The sequence below is a fragment of the Bombus terrestris genome, unplaced genomic scaffold, assembly GCF_910591885.1.
Source record: "Bombus terrestris unplaced genomic scaffold, iyBomTerr1.2, whole genome shotgun sequence".
Classification (NCBI taxonomy): Eukaryota; Metazoa; Arthropoda; class Insecta; order Hymenoptera; family Apidae; genus Bombus; species Bombus terrestris.
In genome coordinates, this window is record NW_025963549.1 from 5,514,749 (window position 1) to 5,530,007 (window position 15,259).

The following is a 15,259-nucleotide window of genomic DNA, read 5'->3' on the forward strand; positions in this document are numbered from 1 at the left end:
GGTTAGGCTATAGATTTCGATCGAGCGCAGCGAGCGGGTGACGCGTAAAGGTGTGTCACAAACCACAGGTTTGGCACATAGGGACATTGAAATACTCGCACCAGCCCGAGGAGCCGGAAGTCTTTATCGATCTGCGTACTGACGACAGTTTACAGTTTATCAATGGTTTTACATAAACAGTAATATTTCCACATAGTACAGTGCAACGTGATGTCCGAAATCGTTGACAAAATTAGGCAATAACAGGAAACATTTGCAAGGCAATATAAGGTATATGTATAGCTTGGAAATTGTAATCGTTGCTCGCTCGCTCCGCTCGCTCGTAGAAATCTAGTCCATCCTCAGAACCGATCCGGCACGTTCGAAAATTTAATATAAGACGCATCCTTATCGAATAACGAACGGAAGAGGGATTGGTTTTAGGTTAGGCTATAGTTTTCGAGCGAGCGCAGAGAGCGCGGGACGCGTAAAGGTGTGTCACAAACCAACGGTTTGACACATAGGGACATTGAAATATTCGCACCAGCCCGAGGAGCCGGAAGTCTTTATCAAACTGCGTACTGACAAAAGTTAGCAGTTTATCAATAGTTTTACATAAATAGTAATATTTCCACATAGTACAGTGCAACGTGATGTCCGAAATCGTTGACAAAATTAGGCAATAACAGGAAACATATGCAAGGCAATATAAGATATATGTATAGCTTGGAAATTGGAATCGTTGCTCGCTCGCTCCGCTCGCTCGTAGAAATCTAGTCCATCCTCAGAACCGATCCGGCACGTTCGAAAATTTAATATAAGACGCATCCTTATCGAATAACGAACGGAAGAGGGATTGGTTTTAGGTTAGGCTATAGTTTTCGAGCGAGCGCAGAGAGCGCGGGACGCGTAAAGGTGTGTCACAAACCAACGGTTTGACACATAGGGACATTGAAATATTCGCACCAGCCCGAGGAGCCGGAAGTCTTTATCAAACTGCGTACTGACAAAAGTTAGCAGTTTATCAATAGTTTTACATAAATAGTAATATTTCCACATAGTACAGTGCAACGTGATGTCCGAAATCGTTGACAAAATTAGGCAATAACAGGAAACATATGCAAGGCAATATAAGATATATGTATAGCTTGGAAATTGGAATCGTTGCTCGCTCGCTCCGCTCGCTCGTAGAAATCTAGTCCAACCTCACAACCGATCCGAAACGTTAGCAAATTTGAAATAAGTTGCCTCCTTACCGAGTAACGAACGCAAGAGGGCTTGGTTTTGGTTAGGCTATAGTTTTCGAGGGAGCGCAGCGAGCGCGTGACGCGTAAAGGTGTGTCACTAACCAACGGTTTGGCACATAGGGACATTGAAATATTCGCACCAGCCCGAGGAGCCGGAAGTCTTTATCGAACTGCGTACTGACGACAGTTTACAGTTTATCAATAGTTTTACATAAATAGTAATATTTTCACATAGTACACTGCAACGTGTGGTCCGAAATCGCTGACAAAATTAGGCCATAACAGGAAATATATGCAAGGTAATATAAGGTATATGTATAGCTTGAAATTGTAATCGTTGCTCGCTCGCTCCGCTCGCTCGTAGAAATCTAGTCCAACCTCACAACCGATCCGACACGTTAGCAAATTTAAGGTAAGTCGCCTCCTTACCGAATAACGAACGCAAGAGGGCTGGGTTTTGGTTAGACTATAGTTTTGGAGCGAGCGCAGCGAGCGCGTGACGCGTAAAGATGTGTCAAAAACCAACGGTTTGGCAGATAGGGACATTGAAATACTCGCACCAGCCCGAGGAGCCGGATGTATTTACCGAACTCGGGTAATGACAAAAGTTTACACTTTATCAATAGTTTTACATAAATAGTAATATTTCCACATAGTACAGTGCAACGTGTGGTCCGAAATACCTGACAAAATTAGGATATAACAGGAAACATATGCATGGCAATATAAGGTATATGTACAGCTTTGAAATTGTAATCGTTGCACGCTTGCTCCGCTCGCTCATAAAAATCTAGTCCAATCTCACAACCGATCCGACACGTTAGCAAATTCAAGATAAGTCGCCTCCTTATCGAATAACGAACGGAAGAGGGATTGGTTTTAGGTTAGGCTATAGTTTTCGAGCGAGCGCAGCGAGCGAGGGACGCGTAAAGGTGTGTCACAAACCAACGGTTTGACACATAGGGACATTGAAATATTCGCACCAGCCCGAGGAGCCGGAAGTCTTTATCAAACTGCGTACTGACAAAAGTTAGCAGTTTATCAATAGTTTTATATAAATAGTAATATTTCCACATAGTACAGTGCAACGTGATGTACGAAATCGTTGACAAAATTAGACAATAACAGGAAACATATGCAAGGGAATATAAGGTATATGTATAGCTTGGAAATTGGAATCGTTGCTCGCTCGCTCCGCTCGCTCGTAGAAATCTAGTCCAACCTCACAACCGATCCGAAACGTTAGCAAATTTGAAATAATCGCCTCCTTACCGAATAACGAACGCAAGAGGGCTTGGTTTTGGATAGACTATAGTTTTCGAGCGAGCGCAGCGAGCGCGTGACGCGTAAAGGTGTGTCACAAACCACAGGTTTGGCACATAGGGACATTGAAATACTCGCACCAGCCCGAGGAGCCGGAAGTCTTTATCGATCTGCGTACTGACGACAGTTTACAGTTTATCAATGGTTTTACATAAATAGTAATATTTCCACATAGTACAGTGCAACGTGATGTCCGAAATCGTTGACAAAGTTAGGCAATAACAGGAAACATATGCAAGGCAATATAAGGTATATGTATAGCTTGGAAATTGGAATCGTTGCTCGCTCGCTCCGCTCGCTCGTAGAAATCTAGTCCAACCTCACAACCGATCCGAAACGATAGCAAATTTGAAATAAGTCGCCTCCTTACCGAGTAACGAACGCAAGAGGGCTTGGTTTTGGTTAGGCTATAGATTTCGATCGAGCGCAGCGAGCGGGTGTCGCGTAAAGGTGTGTCACAAACCACAGGTTTGGCACATAGGGACATTGAAATACTCGCACCAGCCCGAGGAGCCGGAAGTCTTTATCGATCTGCGTACTGACGACAGTTTACAGTTTATCAATGGTTTTACATAAACAGTAATATTTCCACATAGTACAGTGCAACGTGATGTCCGAAATCGTTGACAAAATTAGGCAATAACAGGAAACATTTGCAAGGCAATATAAGGTATATGTATAGCTTGGAAATTGTAATCGTTGCTCGCTCGCTCCGCTCGCTCGTAGAAATCTAGTCCATCCTCAGAACCGATCCGGCACGTTCGAAAATTTAATATAAGACGCATCCTTATCGAATAACGAACGGAAGAGGGATTGGTTTTAGGTTAGGCTATAGTTTTCGAGCGAGCGCAGAGAGCGCGGGACGCGTAAAGGTGTGTCACAAACCAACGGTTTGACACATAGGGACATTGAAATATTCGCACCAGCCCGAGGAGCCGGAAGTCTTTATCAAACTGCGTACTGACAAAAGTTAGCAGTTTATCAATAGTTTTACATAAATAGTAATATTTCCACATAGTACAGTGCAACGTGATGTCCGAAATCGTTGACAAAATTAGGCAATAACAGGAAACATATGCAAGGCAATATAAGATATATGTATAGCTTGGAAATTGGAATCGTTGCTCGCTCGCTCCGCTCGCTCGTAGAAATCTAGTCCAACCTCACAACCGATCCGAAACGTTAGCAAATTTGAAATAAGTTGCCTCCTTACCGAGTAACGAACGCAAGAGGGCTTGGTTTTGGTTAGGCTATAGATTTCGAGCGAGCGCAGCGGGCGGGTGACGCGTAAAGGTGTGTCACAAACCAAAGGTTTGGCACATAGGGACATTGAAATACTCGCACCAGCCCGAGGAGCCGGAAGTCTTTATCAAACTGCGTACTGACAAAAGTTAGCAGTTTATCAATAGTTTTACATAAATAGTAATATTTCCACATAGTACAGTGCAACGTGATGTCCGAAATCGTTGACAAAATTAGGCAATAACAGGAAACATATGCAAGGCAATATAAGGTATATGTATAGATTGGAAATTGGAATCGTTGCTCGCTCGCGCCGCTCGCTCGTAGAAATCTAGTCCAACCTCACAACCGATCCGAAACGTTAGCAAATTTGAAATAAGTCGCCTCCTTACCGAATAACGAACGCAAGAGGGCTTGCTTTTGGTTAGGCTACAGTTTTCGCGCGAGCGCAGCGAGCGCGTGACGCGTAAAGGTGTGTCACAAACCAACGGTTTGGCAGATAGGGACATTGAAATACTCGCACCAGCCCGAGGGGCCGGATGTCTTTATCGAACTCGGGTAATGACAAAAGTTTACACTTTATCCATAGTTTTACATAAATAGTAGTATTTCCACATAGTACAGTGCAACGTGTGATCCGAAATCGCTGACAAAATTAGGCTACAACAGGAAATATATATAAGGCAATGTAAGATATATGTATAGCTTGGAAATTGTAATCGCTGCACGCTCGCTCCGCTCGCTCGTAGAAATCTAGTCCAACCTCACAACCGATACGACACGTTCGAAAATTTAAAATAAGACGCATCCCTATCGAATAACGATCGCAAGAGGAATTGGTTTTAGGTTAGATTATAGTTTTCGAGAGAGCGCAGCGAGCGAGGGACGCGTAAAGGTGTGTCACAAACCAAAGGTTTGGAACATAGGGACATTGAAATATTCGCCCCAGCCCGAGGAGCCGGAAGTCTTTATCGAACTGCGTACTGACGAAAGTTTACAGTTTATCAATAGTTTTACATAAATAGTAATATTTTCACATAGTACAGTGCAACGTGTGGTCCGAAATCGCTGACAAAATTAGGCAATAACAGGTAACATATGCATGGCAATATAAGGTATATGTACAGCTTGGAAATTGTAATCGTTGCACGCTCGCTCCGCTCGCTCATAAAAATCTAGTCCAACCTCACAACCGATCCGACACGTTAGCAAATTTGAAATAAGTCGCCTCCTTATCGAATAACGAACGCAAGAGGGATTGGTTTTGTTGCGCTATAGTTTTCGAGCGAGCGCAGCGAGCGCGTGACGCGTAAAGGTGTGTCACAAACCAACGGTTTGGCAGATAGGGACATTGAAATATTCGCACCAGCCCGGGGAGCCGGAAGTCTTTATCGAACTGCGTACTGACGCTAGTTTACAGTTTATCAATAGTTTTACATAAATAGTAATATTTTCACATAGTACACTGCAACGTGTGGTCCGAAATCGCTGACAAAATTAGGCAATAACAGGAAATATATGCAAGGCAATGTAAGGTATATGTATAGCTTGGAAATTGTAATCGTTGCTCGCTCGCTCCGCTCGCTCGTAGATATCTAGTCCAACCTCACAACCGATCCGACACTTTAGCAAATTTGAAATAAGTCGCCTCCTTACCGAATAACAAACGCAAGAGGGCTTGCTTTTGGTTAGGCTATAGTTTTCGAGCGAGCGCAGCGAGCGCGTGACGCGTAAACGTGTGTCACAAACCAACGGTTTGGCAGATAGGGACATTGAAATACTCGCACCAGCCCGAGGAGCCGGATGTCTTTATCTAACTCGGGTAATGACAAAAGTTTACACTTTATCAATAGTTTTACATAAATAGTAGTATTTCCACATAGTACAGTGCAACGTGTGATCCGAAATCGCTGACAAAATTAGGCAATAACAGGAAATATATGCAAGGCAATGTAAGGTATATGTATAGCTTGGAAATTGTAATCGTTGCTCGCTCGCTCCGCTCGCTCGTAGAAATCTAGTCCAACCTCACAACCGATACGACACGTTCGAAAATTTAAAATAAGACGCATCCTTATCGAATAACGATCGCAAGAGGAATTGGTTTTAGGTTAGGTTATAGTTTTCGAGCGAGCGCAGCGAGCGAGGGACGCGTAAAGGTGTGTCACAAACCAAAGGTTTGGAACATAGGGACATTGAAATATTCGCTCCAGCCCGAGGAGCCGGAAGTCTTTATCGAACTGCGTACTGACGAAAGTTTACTGTTTATCAATAGTTTTACATAAATAGTAATATTTTCACATAGTACAGTGCAACGTGTGGTCCGAAATCGCTGACAAAATTAGGCAATAACAGGAAACATATGCATGGCAATATAAGGTATATGTACAGCTTGGAAATTGTAATCGTTGCTCGCTCGCTCCGCTCGCTCGTAGATATCTAGTCCAACCTCACAACCGATCCGACACTTTAGCAAATTTGAAATAAGTCGCCTCCTTATCGAATAACGAACGGAAGAGGGATTGGTTTTGGTTAGACTATAGTTTTGGAGCGAGCGCAGCGAGCGCGTGACGCGTAAAGGTGTGTCACTAACCAACGGTTTGGCACATAGGGACATTGAAATATTCGCACCAGCCCGGGAAGCCGGATGTCTTTATCGAACTCGGGTAATGACAAAAGTTTACACTTTATAAATAGTTTTACATAAATAGTATTATTTCAACATAGTACAGTGCAACGTGTGGTCCGAAATCCCTGACAAAATTGGGCTATAACAGGAAATATATGCAAGGCAATATAAGGTATATGTATAGCTTGGAAATTGTAATCGTTGCTCGCTCGCTCCGCTCGCTCGTAGAAATCTAGTCCAACCTCACAACCGATCCGGCACGTTCGAAAATTTAAAATAAGACGCATCCTTATCGAATAGCGATCGCAAGAGGGATTGGTTTTAGGTTAGGTTATAGTTTTCGAGCGAGCGCAGCGAGCGAGGGACGCGTAAAGGTGTGTCACAAACCAACGGTTTGGCACATAGGGACATTGAAATATTCGCACCAGCCCGAGGAGCCGGAAGTCTTTATCGAATTGCCTACTGACAAAAGTGTATAGCTTATCAATAGTTTTACATAAATAGTATTATTTCCACATAGTACAGTGCAACGTGTGATCCGAAATCGCTGACAAAGTTAGGCTACAACAGGAAATACATATAAGGCAATGTAAGGTATATGTATAGCTTGGAAATTGTAATCGTTGCTCGCTCGCTCCGCTCGAACGTAGAAATCTAGTCCAACATCACAACCGATCCGACACTTTAGCAAATTTGAAATAAGTCGCCTGCTTACCGACTAACGAACGCAAGAGGGCATGGTTTTGGTTACGCTATAGTTTTCGAGGGAGCGCAGCGAGCGCGTGACGCGTAAAGGTGTGTCACTAACCAACGGTTTGGCACATAGGGACATTGAAATATTCGCACAAGCCCGAGGAGACGGAAGTCTTTATCAAACTGCGTACTGACAAAAGTTAGCAGTTTATCAATAGTTTTATATAAATAGTAATATTTCCACATAGTACAGTGCAACGTGATGACCGAAATCGTTGACAAAATTAGACAATAACAGGAAACATATGCAAGGGAATATAAGATATATGTACAGCTTGGAAATTGGAATCGTTGCTCGCTCGCTCCGCTCGCTCGTAGAAATCTAGTCCAACCTCACAACCGATCCGACACGTTAGCAAATTTGAAATAAGTCGCCTCCTTATCGAATAACGAACGCAAGAGGGATTGGTTTTGTTGCGCTATAGTTTTCGAGCGAGCGCAGCGAGCGCGTGACGCGTAAAGGTGTGTCACTAACCAACGGTTTGGCACATAGGGACATTGAAATATTCGCACCAGCCCGAGGAGCCGGAAGTCTTTATCGAACTGCGTACTGACGACAGTTTACAGTTTATCAATAGTTTTACATAAATAGTAATATTTTCACGTAGTACACTGCAACGTGTGGTCCGAAATCGCTGACAAAATTAGGCCATAACAGGAAATATATGCAAGGTAATATAAGATATATGTATAGCTTGAAATTGTAATCGTTGCTCGCTCGCTCCGCTCGCTCGTAGAAATCTAGTCCAACCTCACAACCGATCCGCAACGTTAGCAAATTTGAAATAAGTCGCCTCCTTACCGAATAACAAACGCAAGAGGGCTTGCTTTTGGTTAGGCTATAGTTTTCGAGCGAGCGCAGCGAGCGCGTGACGCGTAAACGTGTGTCACAAACCAACGGTTTGGCAGATAGGGACATTGAAATACTCGCACCAGCCCGAGGAGCCGGATGTCTTTATCTAACTCGGGTAATGACAAAAGTTTACACTTTATCAATAGTTTTACATAAATAGTAGTATTTCCACATAGTACAGTGCAACGTGTGATCCGAAATCGCTGACAAAATTAGGCAATAACAGGAAATATATGCAAGGCAATGTAAGGTATATGTATAGCTTGGAAATTGTAATCGTTGCTCGCTCGCTCCGCTCGCTCGTAGAAATCTAGTCCAACCTCACAACCGATACGACACGTTCGAAAATTTAAAATAAGACGCATCCCTATCGAATAACGATCGCAAGAGGAATTGGTTTTAGGTTAGGTTATAGTTTTCGAGCGAGCGCAGCGAGCGAGGGACGCGTAAAGGTGTGTCACAAACCAAAGGTTTGGAACATAGGGACATTGAAATATTCGCTCCAGCCCGAGGAGCCGGAAGTCTTTATCGAACTGCGTACTGACGAAAGTTTACTGTTTATCAATAGTTTTACATAAATAGTAATATTTTCACATAGTACAGTGCAACGTGTGGTCCGAAATCGCTGACAAAATTAGGCAATAACAGGAAACATATGCATGGCAATATAAGGTATATGTACAGCTTGGAAATTGTAATCGTTGCTCGCTCGCTCCGCTCGCTCGTAGATATCTAGTCCAACCTCACAACCGATCCGACACTTTAGCAAATTTGAAATAAGTCGCCTCCTTACCGAATAACGAACGCAAGAGGGCTTGGTTTTGGTTAGGCTATAGTTTTCGAGGGAGCGCAGCGAGCGCGTGACGCGTAAAGGTGTGTCACTAACCAACGGTTTGGCACATAGGGACATTGAAATATTCGCACCAGCCCGAGGAGCCGGAAGTCTTTATCGAACTGCGTACTGACGACAGTTTACAGTTTATCAATAGTTTTACATAAATAGTAATATTTTCACATAGTACACTGCAACGTGTGGTCCGAAATCGCTGACAAAATTAGGCCATAACAGGAAATATATGCAAGGTAATATAAGGTATATGTATAGCTTGAAATTGTAATCGTTGCTCGCTCGCTCCGCTCGCTCGTAGAAATCTAGTCCAACCTCACAACCGATCCGACACGTTAGCAAATTTAAGGTAAGTCGCCTCCTTATCGAATAACGAACGGAAGAGGGATTGGTTTTGGTTAGACTATAGTTTTGGAGCGAGCGCAGCGAGCGCGTGACGCGTAAAGGTGTGTCAAAAACCAACGGTTTGGCAGATAGGGACATTGAAATACTCGCACCAGCCCGAGGAGCCGGATGTATTTACCGAACTCGGGTAATGACAAAAGTTTACACTTTATCAATAGTTTTACATAAATAGTAATATTTCCACATAGTACAGTGCAACGTGTGGTCCGAAATCCCTGACAAAATTAGGATATAACAGGAAACATATGCATGGCAATATAAGGTATATGTACAGCTTTGAAATTGTAATCGTTGCACGCTTGCTCCGCTCGCTCATAAAAATCTAGTCCAATCTCACAACCGATCCGACACGTTAGCAAATTTGAAGTAAGTCGCCTCCTTATCGAATAACGAACGCAAGAGGGCTGGGTTTTGGTTAGACTATAGTTTTGGAGCGAGCGCAGCGAGCGCGTGACGCGTAAAGGTGTGTCAAAAACCAACGGTTTGGCAGATAGGGACATTGAAATACTCGCACCAGCCCGAGGAGCCGGATGTATTTACCGAACTCGGGTAATGACAAAAGTTTACAGTTTATCAATAGTTTTACATAAATAGTAATATTTTCACACAGTACACTGCAACGTGTGGTCCGAAATCGCTGACAAAATTAGGCAATAACAGGAAATATATGCAAGGCAATGTAAGGTATATGTATAGCTTGGAAATTGTAATCGTTGCTCGCTCGCTCCGCTCGCTCGTAGATATCTAGTCCAACCTCACAACCGATCCGACACGTTCGAAAATTTGAAATAAGTCGCCTCCTTACCGACTAACGAACGCAAGAGGGCTTGGTTTTGGTTAGGCTATAGTTTTCGAGGGAGCGCAGCGAGCGCGAGACGCGTAAAGGTGTGTCACTAACCAACGGTTTGGCATATAGGGACATTGAAATATTCGCACCAGCCCGAGGAGCCGGAAGTCTTTATCGAACTGCGTACTGACGAAAGTTTACAGTTTATCAGTAGTTTTACATAAATAGTAATATTTTCACACAGTACACTGCAACGTGTGGTCCGAAATCGCTGACAAAATTAGGCAATAACAGGAAATATATGCAAGGTAATATAAGGTATATGTATAGCTTGAAATTGTAATCGTTGCTCGCTCGCTCCGCTCGCTCGTAGAAATCTAGTCCAACCTCACAACCGATCCGACACGTTAGCAAATTTAAGATAAGTCGCCTCCTTATCGAATAACGAACGGAAGAGGGATTGGTTTTAGGTTAGGCTATAGTTTTCGAGCGAGCGCAGCGAGCGAGGGACGCGTAAAGGTGTGTCACAAACCAACGGTTTGACACATAGGGACATTGAAATATTCGCACCAGCCCGAGGAGCCGGAAGTCTTTATCAAACTGCGTACTGACAAAAGTTAGCAGTTTATCAATAGTTTTATATAAATAGTAATATTTCCACATAGTACAGTGCAACGTGATGTACGAAATCGTTGACAAAATTAGACAATAACAGGAAACATATGCAAGGGAATATAAGGTATATGTATAGCTTGGAAATTGGAATCGTTGCTCGCTCGCTCCGCTCGCTCGTAGAAATCTAGTCCAACCTCACAACCGATCCGAAACGTTAGCAAATTTGAAATAATCGCCTCCTTACCGAATAACGAACGCAAGAGGGCTTGGTTTTGGATAGACTATAGTTTTCGAGCGAGCGCAGCGAGCGCGTGACGCGTAAAGGTGTGTCACAAACCACAGGTTTGGCACATAGGGACATTGAAATACTCGCAGCAGCCCGAGGAGCCGGAAGTCTTTATCGATCTGCGTACTGACGACAGTTTACAGTTTATCAATGGTTTTACATAAATAGTAATATTTCCACATAGTACAGTGCAACGTGATGTCCGAAATCGTTGACAAAGTTAGGCTATAACAGGAAACATATGCAAGGCAATATAAGGTATATGTATAGCTTGGAAATTGGAATCGTTGCTCGCTCGCTCCGCTCGCTCGTAGAAATCTAGTCCAACCTCACAACCGATCCGAAACGATAGCAAATTTGAAATAAGTCGCCTCCTTACCGAGTAACGAACGCAAGAGGGCTTGGTTTTGGTTAGGCTATAGATTTCGATCGAGCGCAGCGAGCGGGTGACGCGTAAAGGTGTGTCACAAACCACAGGTTTGGCACATAGGGACATTGAAATACTCGCACCAGCCCGAGGAGCCGGAAGTCTTTATCGATCTGCGTACTGACGACAGTTTACAGTTTATCAATGGTTTTACATAAACAGTAATATTTCCACATAGTACAGTGCAACGTGATGTCCGAAATCGTTGACAAAATTAGGCAATAACAGGAAACATTTGCAAGGCAATATAAGGTATATGTATAGCTTGGAAATTGTAATCGTTGCTCGCTCGCTCCGCTCGCTCGTAGAAATCTAGTCCATCCTCAGAACCGATCCGGCACGTTCGAAAATTTAATATAAGACGCATCCTTATCGAATAACGAACGGAAGAGGGATTGGTTTTAGGTTAGGCTATAGTTTTCGAGCGAGCGCAGAGAGCGCGGGACGCGTAAAGGTGTGTCACAAACCAACGGTTTGACACATAGGGACATTGAAATATTCGCACCAGCCCGAGGAGCCGGAAGTCTTTATCAAACTGCGTACTGACAAAAGTTAGCAGTTTATCAATAGTTTTACATAAATAGTAATATTTCCACATAGTACAGTGCAACGTGATGTCCGAAATCGTTGACAAAATTAGGCAATAACAGGAAACATATGCAAGGCAATATAAGATATATGTATAGCTTGGAAATTGGAATCGTTGCTCGCTCGCTCCGCTCGCTCGTAGAAATCTAGTCCATCCTCAGAACCGATCCGGCACGTTCGAAAATTTAATATAAGACGCATCCTTATCGAATAACGAACGGAAGAGGGATTGGTTTTAGGTTAGGCTATAGTTTTCGAGCGAGCGCAGAGAGCGCGGGACGCGTAAAGGTGTGTCACAAACCAACGGTTTGACACATAGGGACATTGAAATATTCGCACCAGCCCGAGGAGCCGGAAGTCTTTATCAAACTGCGTACTGACAAAAGTTAGCAGTTTATCAATAGTTTTACATAAATAGTAATATTTCCACATAGTACAGTGCAACGTGATGTCCGAAATCGTTGACAAAATTAGGCAATAACAGGAAACATATGCAAGGCAATATAAGATATATGTATAGCTTGGAAATTGGAATCGTTGCTCGCTCGCTCCGCTCGCTCGTAGAAATCTAGTCCAACCTCACAACCGATCCGAAACGTTAGCAAATTTGAAATAAGTTGCCTCCTTACCGAGTAACGAACGCAAGAGGGCTTGGTTTTGGTTAGGCTATAGTTTTCGAGGGAGCGCAGCGAGCGCGTGACGCGTAAAGGTGTGTCACTAACCAACGGTTTGGCACATAGGGACATTGAAATATTCGCACCAGCCCGAGGAGCCGGAAGTCTTTATCGAACTGCGTACTGACGACAGTTTACAGTTTATCAATAGTTTTACATAAATAGTAATATTTTCACATAGTACACTGCAACGTGTGGTCCGAAATCGCTGACAAAATTAGGCCATAACAGGAAATATATGCAAGGTAATATAAGGTATATGTATAGCTTGAAATTGTAATCGTTGCTCGCTCGCTCCGCTCGCTCGTAGAAATCTAGTCCAACCTCACAACCGATCCGACACGTTAGCAAATTTAAGGTAAGTCGCCTCCTTACCGAATAACGAACGCAAGAGGGCTGGGTTTTGGTTAGACTATAGTTTTGGAGCGAGCGCAGCGAGCGCGTGACGCGTAAAGGTGTGTCAAAAACCAACGGTTTGGCAGATAGGGACATTGAAATACTCGCACCAGCCCGAGGAGCCGGATGTATTTACCGAACTCGGGTAATGACAAAAGTTTACACTTTATCAATAGTTTTACATAAATAGTAATATTTCCACATAGTACAGTGCAACGTGTGGTCCGAAATACCTGACAAAATTAGGATATAACAGGAAACATATGCATGGCAATATAAGGTATATGTACAGCTTTGAAATTGTAATCGTTGCACGCTTGCTCCGCTCGCTCATAAAAATCTAGTCCAATCTCACAACCGATCCGACACGTTAGCAAATTCAAGATAAGTCGCCTCCTTATCGAATAACGAACGGAAGAGGGATTGGTTTTAGGTTAGGCTATAGTTTTCGAGCGAGCGCAGCGAGCGAGGGACGCGTAAAGGTGTGTCACAAACCAACGGTTTGACACATAGGGACATTGAAATATTCGCACCAGCCCGAGGAGCCGGAAGTCTTTATCAAACTGCGTACTGACAAAAGTTAGCAGTTTATCAATAGTTTTATATAAATAGTAATATTTCCACATAGTACAGTGCAACGTGATGTACGAAATCGTTGACAAAATTAGACAATAACAGGAAACATATGCAAGGGAATATAAGGTATATGTATAGCTTGGAAATTGGAATCGTTGCTCGCTCGCTCCGCTCGCTCGTAGAAATCTAGTCCAACCTCACAACCGATCCGAAACGTTAGCAAATTTGAAATAATCGCCTCCTTACCGAATAACGAACGCAAGAGGGCTTGGTTTTGGATAGACTATAGTTTTCGAGCGAGCGCAGCGAGCGCGTGACGCGTAAAGGTGTGTCACAAACCACAGGTTTGGCACATAGGGACATTGAAATACTCGCACCAGCCCGAGGAGCCGGAAGTCTTTATCGATCTGCGTACTGACGACAGTTTACAGTTTATCAATGGTTTTACATAAATAGTAATATTTCCACATAGTACAGTGCAACGTGATGTCCGAAATCGTTGACAAAGTTAGGCAATAACAGGAAACATATGCAAGGCAATATAAGGTATATGTATAGCTTGGAAATTGGAATCGTTGCTCGCTCGCTCCGCTCGCTCGTAGAAATCTAGTCCAACCTCACAACCGATCCGAAACGATAGCAAATTTGAAATAAGTCGCCTCCTTACCGAGTAACGAACGCAAGAGGGCTTGGTTTTGGTTAGGCTATAGATTTCGATCGAGCGCAGCGAGCGGGTGTCGCGTAAAGGTGTGTCACAAACCACAGGTTTGGCACATAGGGACATTGAAATACTCGCACCAGCCCGAGGAGCCGGAAGTCTTTATCGATCTGCGTACTGACGACAGTTTACAGTTTATCAATGGTTTTACATAAACAGTAATATTTCCACATAGTACAGTGCAACGTGATGTCCGAAATCGTTGACAAAATTAGGCAATAACAGGAAACATTTGCAAGGCAATATAAGGTATATGTATAGCTTGGAAATTGTAATCGTTGCTCGCTCGCTCCGCTCGCTCGTAGAAATCTAGTCCATCCTCAGAACCGATCCGGCACGTTCGAAAATTTAATATAAGACGCATCCTTATCGAATAACGAACGGAAGAGGGATTGGTTTTAGGTTAGGCTATAGTTTTCGAGCGAGCGCAGAGAGCGCGGGACGCGTAAAGGTGTGTCACAAACCAACGGTTTGACACATAGGGACATTGAAATATTCGCACCAGCCCGAGGAGCCGGAAGTCTTTATCAAACTGCGTACTGACAAAAGTTAGCAGTTTATCAATAGTTTTACATAAATAGTAATATTTCCACATAGTACAGTGCAACGTGATGTCCGAAATCGTTGACAAAATTAGGCAATAACAGGAAACATATGCAAGGCAATATAAGATATATGTATAGCTTGGAAATTGGAATCGTTGCTCGCTCGCTCCGCTCGCTCGTAGAAATCTAGTCCAACCTCACAACCGATCCGAAACGTTAGCAAATTTGAAATAAGTTGCCTCCTTACCGAGTAACGAACGCAAGAGGGCTTGGTTTTGGTTAGGCTATAGATTTCGAGCGAGCGCAGCGGGCGGGTGACGCGTAAAGGTGTGTCACAAACCAAAGGTTTGGCACATAGGGACATTGAAA